Below are 17,500 nucleotides of genomic sequence, written 5' to 3'. Positions count from 1 at the left end.
TGGTAGGGGGGTGATAGAAGGGGTGGGGGAGCGTGGTGGTGGTGGTAGGGGTGGTGGTAGGAGGGGTGGGGGAGCGTGGTGGTGGTAGGGGGGTGATAGGAGGGGTGGGGGAGCGTGGTGGTGGTGGTAGGGGGGGTGGTAGTAGGGGGGGGTGGTAGTAGGGGGTGGGGGAGCGTGGAGGTGGTGGTAGGGGGGGTGGTAGGAGGGGTGGGGGAGCGTGGTAGTGGTAGTAGGGAGTGGTAGGAGGGGTGGGGGAGCGTGGTGGTGGTGGTAGGGGGTGGTAGGAGGGGTGGGGGAGCGTGTGTGGTGGTGGTAGGGGTGGTGGTAGGAGGGGTGGGGGGAGCGTGGTGGTGGTGGTAGGGGGTGGTAGGAGGGGTGGGGGAGCGTGGTGGTGGTGGTAGGGGTGGTGGTAGGAGGGGTGGGGAGCGTGGTGGTGGTGGAAGGGGTGGTGGTAGGAGGGGTGGGGGAGCGTGGTGGTGGTAGTAGGGGGTGGTAGGAGGGGTGGAGGGGAGCGTTGGTGGTGGTAGGGGTGGTAGGAGGGGTGGGGGAGCGTGGTGGTGGTAGGGGGTGGTAGGAGGGGCGGGGCGGGTGGTGTATCAACGTGTTGGCTTGAAGGATGGGGGGGGGGGGGGCGGGTATAGAGGGAGGGGGATCACTGTTGGTGGGGTGGGGCGTGGAGGTAGGGGGTCGGGGACGGGGGCGAAGGAGGGGGGAGGAGTTTGAAGGGTTGTGAACTTGTGGTTGGAGGAGGAGGAGGAGGAAGGAGCGAAGGGGATGGAGGTATCAAGGATATAAAGTTTTCACATTTGGAATGCCATGCCACAGTGCCGCACTTAAAGAAAGAAAGAAAGAAAGAAAGAAAGAAAGAAAGAAAAACAGGAGAAAAGTCACTTTGGATAATGTTTCGGAGAGCAGCGTTTTTTGTTGTTGTTTTTTTTTTTTTAAAGGTTCATACCACCCCCACACCCCCTCCAAACGCCAACGCATCACTCCTAGAAATCTGACCTTTTCAACAACAACAACAACAACAACAAAAAAAAGGTTTAAAGTATTACTGTAATTCGTTTGCCATCGCCACCCCCAACACCCCCTTCCACTATTGCAGACTCGGACAACATTCAACTTGTGTTTGGAGAAAAAAAAAAAAAAAAAAAAAAAAAAGTGAAGTCACATATTTCTTTTTCTTCCTTTTTTTTTTGTTTTTTTTTTGTTGGTTTGTTGTTGTTTTTTCGTTTTCGCTCACTGGCACCTCTCTTCCCTGCCCCCCCCCCCCCCCCCCCAAGTTCCCCCCTCCCCCCACCCCCGTCCTTCCCTATAGTCAGACTCTGTCCCAGTAAGACCAGCAGACCACGAGGAGCTGTCGAGGTAATGATAATAATTAATAATACATCATTTTTTTCTATGGCGCAATATCCAGTACAATGCTGCTTAAAGAGCCTCACATCATCCAGTTGAAACTTGAATACGGAGAAAAAAAGAAAAAAAAGAAAAAAAAAAACAAAAAACCCATGCCTTAAAAAAACATTTCAACAGCTCTCTGCCAACACACACACAACCCCACAAAAAACAAAACAAAAAACATCCAGTGTGTTATATAAATAAGAAAAAAGCACATTTCCGAGATGAATCAGATGATAAAAGCTAAGAGGTGAAGTCGCCCTGAGGCCACACGCCAGAGCAGAGCCTGCGCCGGCTGGCCCGGCGCTACTGGGTCACTTGTGTGATGTCCAACAGTCCGTTTAAGCAGCGTTTAGCTTGAAAATGTCACCATTCAACTTGTAATGAGGACAGCAGGACAGTTTTTATCATTTTCAAGTCCTGCTCGACAGTAGTTCGGCAGTACAGCAGATTATGATTATGCAAGGCACCATCACTAATTCGATCACCCCTCTCTCCCTCGCCCCTCCCCCCCCTCACCCCCTTTCGCCCACTGACAATGATCGTTTAGCTGTGGTGCCAAACACACTGACGTCCCTGGATGACGTTTCTTCGCGGACCGCCCACGGAAAGAGCTCAGCCCTCGTTTCTGTGAGCAGCGGTCCCAACTGGCGCTGCAACCGTCTCCCGGGGGCACGCAGAATACGGAATACGGTGACGTCCCTTCTGTCTTTCAACATCTCCTAAGCGTTTGACACAAAGAGTCAGTTAGGTCAATTGATATGCTTTTGTTATTACTGGTGGTGGCGGTGGCGGTGGTGTCGATGCTGCTGTGTTGATTACTTTTTTTCTTTTTCTTCTTCTTTTTGGAGTGTTGGTGGAGGTGGTGGTTCAACTTACCCTTTCTAAAAAGATATTTCTATCAGATACTGTATTCCTCTTTATGCCTGAAGAATCAATCACAGTTCAAATCGAGACAGAGGGGAAAACACACAGAGAGAGAGAGAGAGAGAGAGAGAGAGAGAGAGAGAGAGAGAGAGAGAGAGAGAGAGAGAGAGAGAGAGAGAGAGAAACAGACAGACAGACAGACACAGAATGAGAATCGTCCATCCAGGGCATTTTTTCACATGGGGGGAGGGTTAATGCTATCGATTCCGGCGACGCCAGCTAGGAGGACGCGAAGAAACCCAAGCTCTCACGATGCACTAATACCGTCATCCGAAGCCGCCGGAGGTCTGAAAAATGTAACCCCTACTTCAGGTCGGGCCACGGACAGACAGACTGGTTTGGATTCCTCGGATTTCATTGCCTCTACATCTCGTTCACTTCAGTGGTGTGTTGGTCTGGTGGTTACGGTTACGCGTCCGCCGCCTAGGAGGCGAGAGAATCTGAGGGTACTGGTTCGAATCCCACAGCCGCTAGTATTTTCTCCCCCTCCACTAGACCTTGAGTGGTGGTCTCAGTGGTCGCCCGTCATTCGGGTGACACGATAAACTTAGGTCCCGTTGTCAGCATGCAGTTTGCGCTCGTTAAAGAACCCACGGCAACAAAAGGGCTGTCCCTGGCAAAGTTCTGTAGGAAAAACCTACATCAATAGGAAAACAAATAAAACTGCAAGCAGAAAAAAAACAACAACAAAAAATGGGTGATGCTCTTAGTGTAGTAGCGACGCGCTCTCCCCGGGGAGAGCAGCCAGAAATTCATACAGAGAAATCTGTTGTGACAATACACTACAATACAATACAAATGTCAGTGGCTTGATTCGCACCCAGATTTATTCGCTTATTCATTCGTTCATCTTTCACCCCTCCATCCATCCACCCCATCCTTAACTGGACCAGGCAATGTATGGCGTCATCACTGTGGTGGGTAGGGGCGTGTGGGTGTGTGGAGGGGGGTGGGGGTTGGGAGGGGAGGGGGTGCTGCTGTTATTGTTTCGAACCCTCGATCGAATGTTTCACGCCTGTTGCCAGTATCATCCACCCCGCTCCCACTCCCCCCCCCCCCTTCGCCCTCCCTCCCTCCACCTCCGCTAACAACCATGTTCTGTCTGCGTGTGGGGGGTGGGGGGCGGGGGGGACCTCTCTGTCTTTTTCTTCACTCCTGTGTTGTGTGTGTGGGTGTGTATGTGTGTGTGTGTGTGGTGTGTGTGTGCGTGTGTGTTTACGCATATTTGTTTTACTAACGTCTAAGTGACTTTCGCCCGCATTTGTTTCATGAGTTTGGATTTAGATAAGAAAAAGGGGGCGATGACATGCATATTTCAAATTGCTCTTCAAGTGCTCAGAGATGGTTTTATCATTCGAAAACAGAGTCTGTCATTCTCTCTCTCCCCCCCCTCCCCCCCCCCCCCCCCCCCCCCCCCCTCTCTCTCGTATGATTGGCGTGTCTTCTACCTTGTATGTGTTTGTGTAGTGTGTGTGTGCGCGCAGCGCGCGCGTTCGTACGTGTATGTGTGTGTTTACAATACGTGAATGTGCAACTCCCCACCCCACCTTGTCCCCTCTTAACTGGCAGGAATTTATCAAAACTCAAAACATATTTCTTTTTTACATGGTCTGAGCAAACAGATGGAACACATCAAGTACGCTGACAGCAGCGAAATGAAGAACTCGCTCCCTACCACCACCACCACTCCCCTCTTCTCCTATATATCTTCAGCAGGTTTAACCCCTCCACTGTTGAACACTGAACGAACGAACGAAACGTGGAACGAAATATTATGAAACGAGATCACCGTGGCATTGATGGAGTCTCCCGTCGGACCGACGGATGAGTAGGCAGGCAGGCATATCTGTCAGTGTGTGTCCTCATTGTCTGACCAGCACTGACTTTTTTTTTTTTTTTTTTTTGGGGGGGGGGGGGGGGGGGGGGGGGGAGTTGTGCAGTCCCTTCCCCACTCTCTCGCCTACCGGCGCTCACATTCCAACAGGTGCAGATACTGCCACGTGTAGGACGGCCTCGGCAGGTGCAGGTTTTTTCTTCGGACTTCCGACTCCTAGGAGGACTTCCAGCCAAGGATAAGAGCTCCCCCTGCCCTTTGGTCGTCCTCTTCCGCCTTCACAGCCGTTGGGAAAGGTTTCCTCCTCCGCCTGGTCCGTCGCTGGGAGACTTCACATGCGGCAGGTAGTATTGGGTTACATGGTACCAGTAGCAAGGGCTATGCCGCTGACCTGACCGTGGCATCAGTTTAATTAAAACGCAAGCGGTGTTCACTTTGTGTACGTTTCCACGGCGTGATGGATGGCGCCGGCTGAGCAATACATCCCAAAACAAGAGAGGCAAGGCCTTCAAGACTCACTTGTGATACACTTTAAAAAAAAATCCAAGCTTTTTATGTATTGAGTATAATTTCAAATGTAATGTTTAAGATGAGGAAAGATCAGTTTAAAGCAAATTAACTCCCCTAGCATTACAGAGTAATTTCCCTTTTTAACTATCTGCACCAAAACGTTTGCAAAATAAATAAAACTTCCATGCTTAGCAAAAGAAGTTCCTGTTTGAACAAAAAATGAATAAAATGACTGCTCTAGCTGTTGGGTCAGAATATCAGATCAAAGTGCCAAGTTTAGAGAATACAAAAATATAAATATAACAGTAAATGCAGTTTGCATATAATTAGGCATCATTTATTATTTTTTTGTGCCCATCCCAGAGGTGCAATATTGTTTTAAACAAGATGAATGGAAAGAACTGAATTTTTCCTATTTTTATGCCTAATTTGGTGTCAAATGACAAAGTAGTTGCAGAGAAAATGTCAATGTTAAAGTTTACCATGGACACACAGACACACACAGACAACCGAACACTGGGTTTAAAACATACACAAGTGAGTCAAAAAGTAATGCAATCCCCAATCATGGCTACAAAGAGATCGGCGACTGTCTGTCATCCTGATCTGTAAACTCAGCCGACAGTGCATACAGACACTAATCAATCTCTGGGAATTCTCGTGTCTATGGCCAGTGTTATCTAGTTTGAGATATCAACTGTGCCTAGCAGCATTCTCGTTGGCAGCGGTGGTCAAGGTGGGTTAAAACACGGGTCACTTTGATATCACACGTTATGGCTGAATCGGGTCACGTTGTCCCTCCAGAGTTGTCCCTATCATAGCTGGCACGGCAGTCAAATGTGTGTGTGTGTGTGTGTGTGTGTGTGTGTGCGCGCGCGCGTGTCGTGTGTGTGTGTGTGTGTGCGTCTGTCGTGTGTGTGTGTGTGCGTCTGTCGTGTGTGTGTGTGTGTGCGTGTGTGTGCGCGCGTGTGTTTTGTTTTGTTTGTTGATTTTCAGAGAGCAAGTGCGCAATCAGCATTGACATAAACGAACAGCAACCAACACAAATAACCACTGAAGACATCAAATTAGAAGGATCGACTCAGTATAGTCCCATACGCCAACCCGGATGACGAACTTGTTTGTTTTCATTAAAAAAATAAATAAATAAATAAATAAAAGATAAAAAAAATAACTGGTTAATTTTGGAGATCTGGTGACTTAATTTGCTCATCAGAAGATTCCTTTGCAGAATGTACCCGTCACGAGCTTCCTGAAATCTATTTGCATTTGTATTTCTTTTTATCAGAACAGTTTTCTCTGTGTGAAATTCGGGCTGCTCTCCCCAAGGAGAGCGCATCGCTAAACTACAGCGACACCCCCTTTTTTTCCTTCTTTTTTTTCCCTGCATGCAGTTTTTTTTTTTTTTTTTTCCTATCAAAGTGAATTTTTCGACAGAATTTTGCCAGGAAACAACCCTTTTCTTGCCGTGGGTTCTTTTACGTGCGCTAAGTGCATGCTGCACAGGGGCCTCGGTTTATCGTCTCATCCGAATGACTAAAGACATTAATGCCCCCCCCCCCCCCCCCCCCCCCCCCCCCCCCCCCCCTTTCTCTCTCTCCAAGTTTAACCAAAAAGAACACACACAACGTACTTCTCACACAAACGGGTTTAGTTGGGGGGGGGTTAAGAGAGAGAGAGAGAGAAAAAAAAAGGATAATGTCAACCGCCGGACAGTGTTCCGTGCCGGAACCCGGGATTGAACCAGGGACCTTTAGATCTTCAGTCTAACGCTCTCCCAACTGAGCTATTCCGGCTGACGTCTGTTTCACGTGAATTAATCTTCATCCGCTATGGCGCTGTGCACTGACTTAGGCCAGGGGAGAGAAAAAGTTGATTCTTTTTCATTTTCATAAGTTGTCTTCCTTTATTTCATATATATATATATAAACATTTAGAACATAACTTTACGTAGTAGAAGATGTCATGTAAGGTCAGAAAGATGACGTTAAAAATAGCATTACGTCATCTGTTATCAGTGTAGTCTGTGACCAAGCAGCCGGGTGGCAGCGAAAATTGATTTTATTTTTTTGTCTTAATAAAATAGGTGTTGTTTTTCAACATTTTTTAATATTTATTTTAGATTATATATATATATATATATATGTGTGTGTGTGTGTGTGTGTGTGTGTTCGTGGAAACTGATGCTAACACTTGCAATGATAATAATAGTAATAATAATAATAATTGTGGTGGTTGTATGGTGATTGCGGTGATGATGATGATGATGATGATGATGATACTACTGATAGCGATGATGATGATGATGACTAACAGTTATATCGATATATATTTGGTCACTTCATAAACAAACCCAGCACCCAGCTTTCTACAAATCTGGCCTAAAAACCCACCCTTTCCGAATCCGATTCCCACTTTTCAGTCTCTATATATCATTTGTATAGCCTTTCTGTCTGCGGCTTGCATTCATACGTTTCGTTGTGCAGCCCTGTGTTTCAGAGTTATGCAAGTGCGTTGAAGATTGGTGTGAAAGAGCTGTGACTCATTTGTTTCTGCACAAGATTTACAGCTATATAAACAATCTGATTTGTTTCTGCACAAGTTTTCGAGCTATATATACAATCTGATTTGTTGCTGCACAAGATTTAGAGCTATATAAACAATCTGATTTGTTGCTACAAGCTTTAGAGCTATATAAACAATCTGATTTGTTGCTACAAGCTTTAGAGCTATATAAACAATCTGATTTGTTGCTACAAGCTTTAGAGCTATATAAACAATCTGATTTGTTGCTGCACAAGATTTAGAGCTATATAAACAATCTGATTTGTTGCTACAAGATTTCGAGCTATATAAACATTCTGATTTGTTCCTACAAGATTTAGAGCTATATAAACATTCTGATTTGTTGCTACACAAGATTTTGAGTTTTTAACAATCTGATTTGTTGCTGCACAAATTTAGAGCTTTTTTAAAATATATTATCGTGATCCTGCTTATTATGACTATTCTGATAATGATGATCATTATCATTACATTTATTGTTGTTGTTTTTGTTATTGTTCTTCTTTTTCACTGTCATTATTATCATTATCACTATTATTATTATTATCATTATTATTATTATCATTATTGGAGTGATGGCCTAGAGGTAATGCGTCCGCCTAGGAAGTGAGAGAATCTGAGCGCGCTGGTTAGAATCACGGCTCAGCCGCCGATATTTTCTCCCCCTCCACTAGACCTTGAGTGGTGGTCTGGACGCTAGTCATTCGAAAGAGACGATAAACGAGGTCCCGTGTGCAGCATGCACTTAGCGCACGTAAAAGACCGACCCACGGCAACAAAAGGGTTGTTCCTGGCAAAATTCTGTAGAAAAATCCACTTCAATAGAAAAAACAAATAAAACTGCACGCAGGAAAAAATACAAAAAAATGATTGGCGCTGTAGTGTAGCGACGCGCTCTCCCTGGGGAGAGCAGCCTGAATTTCACACAGATAAATCTGTTGTGATAAAAGAAATACAAATACAATTATTATCAAGCTTCATTTAATAAGAGATCAGGTGACTTTGCTCATCAGAACATTCCCCCTGCAGAATGAACTCTTTCAGATGACCGAGGTTTATTTCTGTTCAGTTCACTCAGTTGAATACACCCTCCCTCTTCTTCCCCACCTCCTCCCTCCCTCATGACAAGCTGTACCCGTAAGGAATCCACACACCTGGCCTACCACGCAGAGAAACAGGTTAGATTGAAAGAGAAATAATATATCTAATAATAATAATAATAATAAAAAGAAAAAAAAGATGTCAACCGCCGGACAGTGTTCCGTGCCGGAACCCGGGATTGAACCAGGGACCTTTAGATCTTCAGTCTAACGCTCTCCCAACTGAGCTATTCCGGCTGACGTCCGAAGCCCGTGAATTAATCTTCATCCGCTATGGCGCAGTGCACGGAATGAGGTCAGGGGAGAGAAAAGAGATTATTTTGCCTCTTTTTTTTTTGTCGTTCTTTCGTAAACCAATAAAAAGCACAAATGAATAATGATGATAATAAAGATGATAATTTGTTTTTGTATTTGTATTTCTTTTTATCACAACAGATTTCTCTGTGAGAAATTCAGGCTGCTCTCCCCAAGGAGAGTGCATCGCTACACTGACAGCGCCACCCATTTTTTTGTATTTTTTCCTGTGTGCAGTTTTATTTGCTTTTCTTATTGAAGTGGATTTTTCTACAAAATTTTGCCGGGAACAACCCTTTCGTTGCCGTGGGTTCTTTTACGTGCGCCAAATGCATGCTAGCACACGGGATCTCGGTTTATCTTCTCATCCGAATGACTAGTGTCCAGACCACTACTCAAGGTCTAGTGGAGGGGGAGAAAATATCGGCGGCTGAGCGTGTTTCAAACCCCCGCGCTCAGATTTTCTCGCTTCCTAGGTGGACGCGTTACTTCTAGGCTATCACTCCGTAGTGATCATGATAACGATGACTAAAATGGTTAAATATATATTTTATTTTTACTTCATAAATGAATATATAAATCCCTGCACTCAGCTCTCAAATATCAAGTCAGGCCTTACTGAAGTCCTACCTTTTTCTAAATTCATTGCTCCATACTGCAACCCCCCACCCCGTTCTCTATGCATTTATAGTTTCCCCAGACATCTATATACATATATAAAGTTTTGTCTTCCGTTGATTGTTTCAGAATTGTGTGTGTGTGCGTGTGTGTGTGTGTGTGTGTGTGTGTGTGTAAGAGCTTGGTGTGCTAGCACTTTGATTCGTTTCTCAGTGCACCATGTATAAATTCTTTGTTGTCATTATTATTGACATTACTCATCAAAAGATCGACGTACGTTGCTCACTGATCCCAAGATACCTCTGCAGAAAGTACCCGTCTCACTACTGCGTTGTGTAAGTTGCCCCACATCACACACACACACACACACGCGCGCGCGCGCGCGCGCGCGCAAGCACGCACGCACGCACACACACACACATGACACGTCTGATATCACTCAAAGTGAAAAGATGTTGAATTAAAGAAAGAACACACACACACACACATTCTTCCATACTCCCTCAGTCCCTAATTCCAAGTTTTACACATAAGCAACACACACACACCCCTACGACCACACAAACAACTTTGAAGGGGGAGAGAAAAAAAATGATGTCAACCGCCGGACAGTGTTCCGTGCCGGAACCCGGGATTGAACCAGGGACCTTTAGATCTTCAGTCTAACGCTCTCCCAACTGAGCTATTCCGGCTGACGTCTGAATCACCTGAATTAATCTTCATTCACAACGATGACGCCGCAGTGCACGGAATGAGGTCAGGGGACAGAAAAGAGATTATTTCTGCCTTTTTTTTTCTTTTTTTTTTAAGTTGTCGTTCTTTCGGAAACCAATAAAAAGCAAAAATGAATAAAGATGATAATGATAATTTGTATTTGTATTTCCTTTTATCACAACATATTTCTCTGTGTGAAATTCGAGCTGCTCTACCCAGGGAGAGCACGTCGCTACAGCGCCACCCATTTAAAAAAAAAAAAATGTTTTCCTGCGTGCAGTTTTGTTTCTTTTTCCTATCGAAGTGGATTTTTCTACAGAATTTTGCCAGGAACAACCCTTTCGTTGCCGTGGGTTCTTTTCTGTGCGCTAAGTACATGCTGCACACGGAATCTCGGTTTATCGTCTCATCCGAATGACTAGCGTTCAGACCACCACGCAAGGTCTAGTGTAGGGGGAGAAAATACTGGCGGCTGAGCCGTGATTCAAACCAGCACGCTCAGATTCTCTCTCGCTTCCTTGGCGGACGCGTTACCTCTAGGCCATCACTTCACTTCGATAGGAAAAACAAATAAAGCGGGGGGAGGGGGCGCTGTTGTTTAGCGACGCGCTCCCCCACGGGAGAGCAGCCCGAATTTCACACAGAGAAATCTGTTGTGATAAAAAGAAATAAAAATACAAATTATTATTGTTATTATTAGTATCATCATCAATTGATATTATTATTGACATCATCAATATTATAATTATTACTATCATTAGTCGTTATCATTATTGTTATCACGGTCAAGACTAAGAAAGGGAGAGAGAGAGAGAGTGTGAGGGGGGGGAGGGCGCTAAAGAGAGAGAGACGGAGTGAGAGATGTCAAAAGTAAAAGATAGTTTATTGACTCACATGTGTAAACAAAGTGAGTCTATGTTTTAAACCGGTGTTCGGTTGTGTGTGTGTGTGTGTGTCTGTGTCTGTGTGTCCGTGGTAAACTTTAACATTGACATTTTCTCTGCAAATACTTTGTCAGTTGACACCAAATTAGGCATAAAAATAGGAAAAATTCAGTTCTTTCCAGTCATCTTGTTTAAACAATACTGCACCTCTGGATGGGCACAAAAAAAACAACAAAAAAATGAAGCCTAATTATATGCAAACTGCATTTACTGTTATATTTATATTTTTTTGTATTCTCTAAACTTGGCACTTTGATCTGATATTCTGACCCAACAACAAGAGCAGTCATTATTATCATTTTTTTTTTTTTGGTTCAAACAGGAACTTCTTTTGCTAAGCATGGAAGTTTTATTTATTTTGCAAACGTTTTGGTGCAGATAGAAAAAAAGGGAAATTACTCTGTAATTAATGCTAGGGGAGTTAATTTGCTTTAAACTGATCTTACTCATCTTAAACATTACATTTTGAAATTATACTCAATACATAAAAAGCTTTTTTTAAGTGTATCACTTTTTTAAGTGAGTCTTGAAGGCCTTGCCTCTCTTGTTTTGCTTTTGTTTTCCACTTTTTTTCTTCTTTTTTTCTTTTTTTTTTTTTTCCTTTTTTTTTTTTTTTTAACCAAAATGCTCTTTCCCTTACCTATTGTCGCAGTTCATCTCTTAGATGGAGAACCTGGGCTGACGGCGCGGCGCGCGCGGCAGTCTGTTTATATTAAATAACACCCGCAGGCTGCCACTCGATCCCTCCTTTTCAGCTCAGTGGCCAGTTCCCACGCACAGTGTGCTCCTCAGGGATGGTGCTGAGGTCTGTGGAACGACCTGTCCTGGTTTGGAAATTAAATGCAACACTTCTCAGAGCCAAGATGACAGACAGCAAACGGAAACACCTGACGGCTGTGTTTGGGAACAGAATGAATTTTAAAAAAATATTTAAAAAAAATACTTAAAAACCCACTTAGAAGTAATTGTCTCTGCAACACACTCACATGCATATGCACACAGACACACACACGCGCGCGATCGGGCGCATACACACACACGCGCTCGTGCGCACGGTGTACACACACACACACAGACACACACAACATGCGTGCGCACACACGGACGCACGCATGCGCACACACACACATGCAACGCGTGCGCACACACACACATACACAACGAGCGCACATGCACGCACGCACACACACACACACAACGCGTGCGCGCACAAGCACGCACGCACGCACACATACACACACACACGCATGCACTTTCACAAACACACACATGCACACACACACACACACACACACGCCGCGCGTGCACACACACATACACACACATATACACACATACGCACACACACACACACACTACACACACGCATGCACACACTCCGCCCTGTCCTTTCTCTATCTGTGTACTTGTTTGTCTGTGCTGGTTCTCATCTCCTCTTCCTGTTGTCACGTCACATACATACCGCCGTTATTATTTCTCTCTTCTTTTTCAGTAGTGATAGTGTTCAGTGCTTGTCACAGATTACAGATTACAAAATACCCGTTATCATCTCAACAAGTGAAATTCATCTGTGGTGTAAAACACATAAACAACACACGGAAATCACAGTCGTTCAACATGTATACATAAAAGACATAAAATGTTTAGATGGCAACCCATGCGGACAGTGAATACTCACAGTAGACAACATCGACACAACAGAAACCTTTAAAAGGTAACAGAGTAGATCATACATTCATCATCGCAGCCATACATGTGCAATACAATATCAGTTAAAAGATATGAATGAAATAGGCATGAAATAGCATACTGGTGGTGGTGTGTCCATCGAGATCGATGATGACCATCGTTGTCATCCAGATGGGGGATGGGGGGAGGGTGGTGGTGGGGTGGGGGGAAGGATGCTCATGAGTCTATCTGTGAGTGCGCAGATGGCTGAATAGTCCAATCTGCGCACGAAATGTTCGCTGACAGTTGGGGCAGACAAAGACAGGCATATCATTGTCAGGGAGCTTGTTTGCCCGTGACTTTCTGGCCTGCCTCTTCTGAACAGCTGCAGCAGTCCTGTTGGCCTCGCACAACTTGGCGCCTTTGTGCACAGCAGCGCGCCATTTGTTACGGTCCACTGCAGATTCCTCCCAGGAGTCAGGGTTGATATCAAACGCTTTCAGAGAGACCTTCAGAGTATCTCTGAAGCGCTTCTTCTGACCTCCGTGTGATCTCTTCCCTTGTTGCAGCTCGCCATAGAAGAGCCTTTTGGGCAGCCGATGGTCTGGCATGCGCGCCACGTGTCCAGCCCAGCGAAGCTGGGACTGCATCAGGATGGTGAAGATGCTGGGAAGGGTGGCTTTTGCGAGCACCTCTGTGTCTGGGGTCCTGTCTTGCCACTTGATGTTCAGTAGCTTCCTGAGGCATGTTGTGTGGAAGTGGTTCAGCTTCTTGGCATGTCGTTGGTACACTGTCCAAGTTTCGCAGCCGTACAGTAGTGTGGGGAGAACTACTGCTCTGTAGACCTTTAGCTTGGTCTCAAGACTAATGCCTCTTCTGTTCCAGACATTTGCATTGAGTCTGCCAAAAGTTGCACTTGCTCTTGCAATCCTGACATTCACTTCATCGTCGATGGTCGCATTTCGTGACAGTGTGCTGCCAAGGTATGTGAACCGCTCCACCGCACTGAGTCTCTGACCGTTGACTGTGATGTTGGGCTCAACGTAGGGTTTCCCTGGGGCTGGCTGATGGAGAACTTCAGTTTTCCTCGTGCTGATGGTAAGGCCGAAGTTCCTGCTGGCAGTGGCAAACTTGTTGACGCTGAGTTGCATGTCAGCTTCAGATCCAGCGTTGAGGGCACAGTCATCAGCAAACAAAAAGTCTCTGATGATGTCTGTCATGACCTTCGTTTTTGCTTGAAGCCTTCTGAGGTTAAACAGCTTGCCATCTGTTCGGTACTTTAGGCCAATTCCAACATCGCCATCTCTGAAGGCATCAGTAAGCATTGCAGAGAACATGAGGCTGAACAGCGTTGGAGCCAGGACGCAGCCTTGCTTGACACCATTTGTGACAGGAAAAGGAGCAGATGTTTCACCATTGTCCTGGACTCGAGCCTGCATGCCTTCATGGAATTGGCTGACCAAGGAAATAAATTTCCGAGGGCATCCGTACTTGGCCATGATCTTCCACAGTCCCTCTCTACTCACGGTGTCAAAGGCCTTAGTGAGGTCGACATAGGTGGAGAACAGATCAGCATTTTGCTCCTGACATTTCTCTTGCAGCTGCCTTGCAGCAAACACCATGTCGGTGGTTCCGCGCTCTTTCCGGAATCCACATTGGCTCTCAGGCAAATGACCTTGGTCAAGGTGTGCTGTGAGGCGGTTTAGTAGGATCCTGGCAAGTATCTTGCCTGCGATGGAGAGCAGGGAAATGCCCCGATGGTTATCACAGGCTTGCCGGTTCCCCTTTCGCTTGTACAAGTGAATGATAGATGCATCTTTGAAATCCTGGGGGATCGTCTCTTCTTTCCACATGAGTGAGTACAGCTGATGAAGCTTCTCAGTCAGCACAGTGCCTCCATCCTTGTAGACCTCTGCTGGTATGGAGTCTGAGCCAGGTGCTTTGCCACTGGATAGCAGACGGATTGCTTTCTGGGTCTCAAGAAGTGTTGGCGGATCGTCCAGTGCTTCGTTGGTGGGGACTTGTGGGAGACGGTCTATGGCTTCATCATTTATGGAGGAAGGGCGATTTAAGACACTGTTGAAGTGCTCAGCCCATCGTTCGAGAATGTTCTCCTTCTCGGTGATCAAGGTATTCCCATCTGCACTGAGGAGGGGGGATGATCCTGAGGATGTGGGGCCGTAGACTTCTTTTAAGGCATCATAGAACCTCTTCATATCGTGCCTGTCAGCATATCCCTGGATCTCATCAGCTTTGTCACTCAGCCACTTATCCTGCATCTGGCGTAACTTTTGCTGAACAGTCCTGCGGATGGCATTGTACGCATCCTTTTTTGATGTGGACTTTGGGTTGCTCAGGTGGGCTTGATGCAGACGGCGTTTCTCATCCAGAAGCTGCTTGATTTCATCACAGTTTTCATCAAACCAGTCTTTGTGCTTTCTGATCATGGGTCCCAGGGTCTCTGAAGCTGTACTATAGATCAGCTCACGCAGGGTCCTCCAGTCAGACTCCACATTCTGGTTGTTCAGAGAGGCGGATTCCAGACGATCTTCCAGCAGCTCCACAAAGGACTGTTTGATGGTGATGTTTTTCAGCTTAGCGATGTTGAGCCGTTTTGGAGCCTTCTGGCCTTGGGGGCGTCTCTTTGGCTGGATTCGAATATTCAGCTTCGAGACTACAAGGCGATGGTCTGTCCAACACTCGGCGCCGCACATGGTCTTTGTTACACGTACATCTTGCCTATCCCTTTTCCTGACGATGACATAATCGATGAGATGCCAATGCTTTGAGCGAGGGTGCATCCATGACGTCCTGTTACGGGTAGGGAGGCAGAAAACTGTGTTGGTTATCAGCAGTTCGTGCTCTGCACATGTCTGAAGCAAAAGCAATCCATTTGGGTTGCAGTGGCCCACACCGTGCTTTCCAATCACTCCATCCCAGGAGATGTAGTCAGAGCCAACTCTAGCATTGAAGTCCCCAAGAATGATGAGCTTGTCTGCTTTAGGGATGGCAGCAATGACAGAGTGAAGGTCCTCGTAGAACTTCGCCTTCACTTCATCCGGGTTGGTCATGGTTGGGGCGTAGGCACTGACAATGGTGAGGTGCTTCTGGCCAGATGCCAGTGGGAGTTTCATGGTCATAAGCCTATCGTTGACTCCCTTTGGGATTCCAGCTAGCTTGCTGACAAGTGCTGTTTTTACTGCAAAACCAACACCAGCCTCACGTCGCTCTTTGCTTCCTCGTCCACTCCAGAAGAAGGTGTAACCAGATCCCCGTTCACAGAGCTCGCCTTCGCCTGCAAGCCGAGTCTCACTCAAGGCTGCGATGTCGATATTGTATCTGGCGAGTTCGGATGCAACTAGTGCTGTTCTCCTTTGGGGTCTGTCTGCGTTATCTCTGTCCAGGAGAGTCCTTATGTTCCAAGCACCAATGGTGAGAGGAACGATCCTTGTTTTTTTCTTTTCTTTCTCTTTGTTTCGACCGCTGATGTAGGGTCCCCGCCAGCCGCGGTATGCTGGCCAGGGTGATATGGAGCAGGCAATTTTTAGGGCACCTTTTCTAGCCCCTTCCTCATGCTAGGGAGGTGAGCAGTGCATTCCTAAAGAGGGCTGCTCAGACGCTCAGACGGCTGCCGAGCTCCATCGCTGCTCCTGTCGACGAAGAACGACCCTATGGCCTGAGCCGCCTGCGTGCAGGTCTGCGGCTGCGACTGCCAGTGTACCCACACCTGTCGTTTCGTCGCTCGCCTGTCGCCACAGGACTTGGGGGTGATGAAATGATGAAGGATGAAAGGTCATTTTGGATGACTGATGACTTGCGCGATGAGTTTGTTTAAAGTGAAGAGGAGTTGCGCAACGTCGACCTCACTCTCTCGTCCGGGTCCACCAATTTCCAGTGGCAAGACTAAGTCGAGACGACTGGAGGATGAGCACGGATGCAGTGGATGACCAAGATATCCTTTCGGTGTCTCATCTTGCTCTCTGCACTCCACAGTGCGTTGCTGTAACCGCCTTCCTCTCCGTTGAACCGATAGGTTTCTTCCGCAGATTCTGCCGGATCCAGACTTCGCATGCATGGGTAGACACACCCCGGGGGCCAACTGCGTGTGGCATGCACACAGCACGGTGGAGCTAGATGGCCGTCGGTGGCTCTCCTGAGCCGACGCCCTTTTATGGATCTCCATAAGGGTGTCTAGCCACCCGCCTCACCAGTCCCAGAAGGGAGTGGTGGGAGTGCCGGTTTAGTCGTCGGCAACCCGACCCTGAACAGGTTGTACTGGATTACAGGTTACCAGTAGCAGATCTAATGACCTGACCTGACACATAGCATACTAAAAGTAGACAAAAGACATATAATAACAATGCAATTAAACAATACTTGGATTTGTCACATTCCACATACACACACTATGGCATACATTTAATTTGTTTGGGTTTTTTTTTTAACCACAAATCTGATTATCAATTACAACTGTTTAATAGCTGAACTGAGGTTGGAATAAAGCTGCATTTGGTTCTGTTTGTTCTACATTTTGGGACACAGAAGCGTTCGCCAACAACAGGTAAGATTCAGTAATGATTTGCCAGCTGAGCGCATGGCTGCTGTCACTTAAAATGCTTATTGTTTCTATGCTTCAGCGTTGTTTTCCTACATCAACCCCATCCCCCCCCCCCCCCCCCCCCCCCCAGGTTTACCAAAGTCAGACAACAAACAAAAAAACCGTCTCTCCCCTGACCTCATTCCGTGCACTGCGCCACAGCGGATGAAGATTATTTCACGGGGTTCGAACGTCAGCCGGAATAGCTCAGTTGGGAGAGCGTTAGACTGAAGATCTAAAGGTCCCTGGTTCAATCCCGGGTTCCGGCACGGAACACTGTCCGGCGGTTGACATCTTTTTTTCTTCCCCCCCCCCCCCCCTTCTTTTTTCT

General features: G+C 46.5%; 1 protein-coding gene and 4 non-coding genes across 11 annotated transcripts in view; 1 reads left to right on the top strand and 4 right to left on the bottom strand.

Annotated features, from left to right (window-relative positions):
- LOC143288374 (sodium-dependent serotonin transporter-like) overlaps positions 1-17,500 on the bottom strand; it is a 140,502-nt gene that overhangs the window by 39,386 nt on the left and 83,616 nt on the right. The window lies entirely within an intron of this gene.
- Trnaf-gaa (transfer RNA phenylalanine (anticodon GAA)) lies at positions 6,393-6,465 on the bottom strand. The gene has a single exon. It is a non-coding gene; the product is annotated as a tRNA-Phe (tRNA).
- Positions 8,499-8,571, bottom strand: Trnaf-gaa (transfer RNA phenylalanine (anticodon GAA)). Its single transcript has one exon. It is a non-coding gene; the product is annotated as a tRNA-Phe (tRNA).
- Positions 9,866-9,938, bottom strand: Trnaf-gaa (transfer RNA phenylalanine (anticodon GAA)). The gene has a single exon. It is a non-coding gene; the product is annotated as a tRNA-Phe (tRNA).
- Positions 17,366-17,438, top strand: Trnaf-gaa (transfer RNA phenylalanine (anticodon GAA)). The gene has a single exon. It is a non-coding gene; the product is annotated as a tRNA-Phe (tRNA).

This window comes from Babylonia areolata, chromosome 12 (genome assembly GCF_041734735.1).
Source record: "Babylonia areolata isolate BAREFJ2019XMU chromosome 12, ASM4173473v1, whole genome shotgun sequence".
Classification (NCBI taxonomy): Eukaryota; Metazoa; Mollusca; class Gastropoda; order Neogastropoda; family Buccinidae; genus Babylonia; species Babylonia areolata.
Note: the sequence above shows the minus strand (reverse complement) of the source record. Positions and strands in the feature narration are given on the sequence as shown.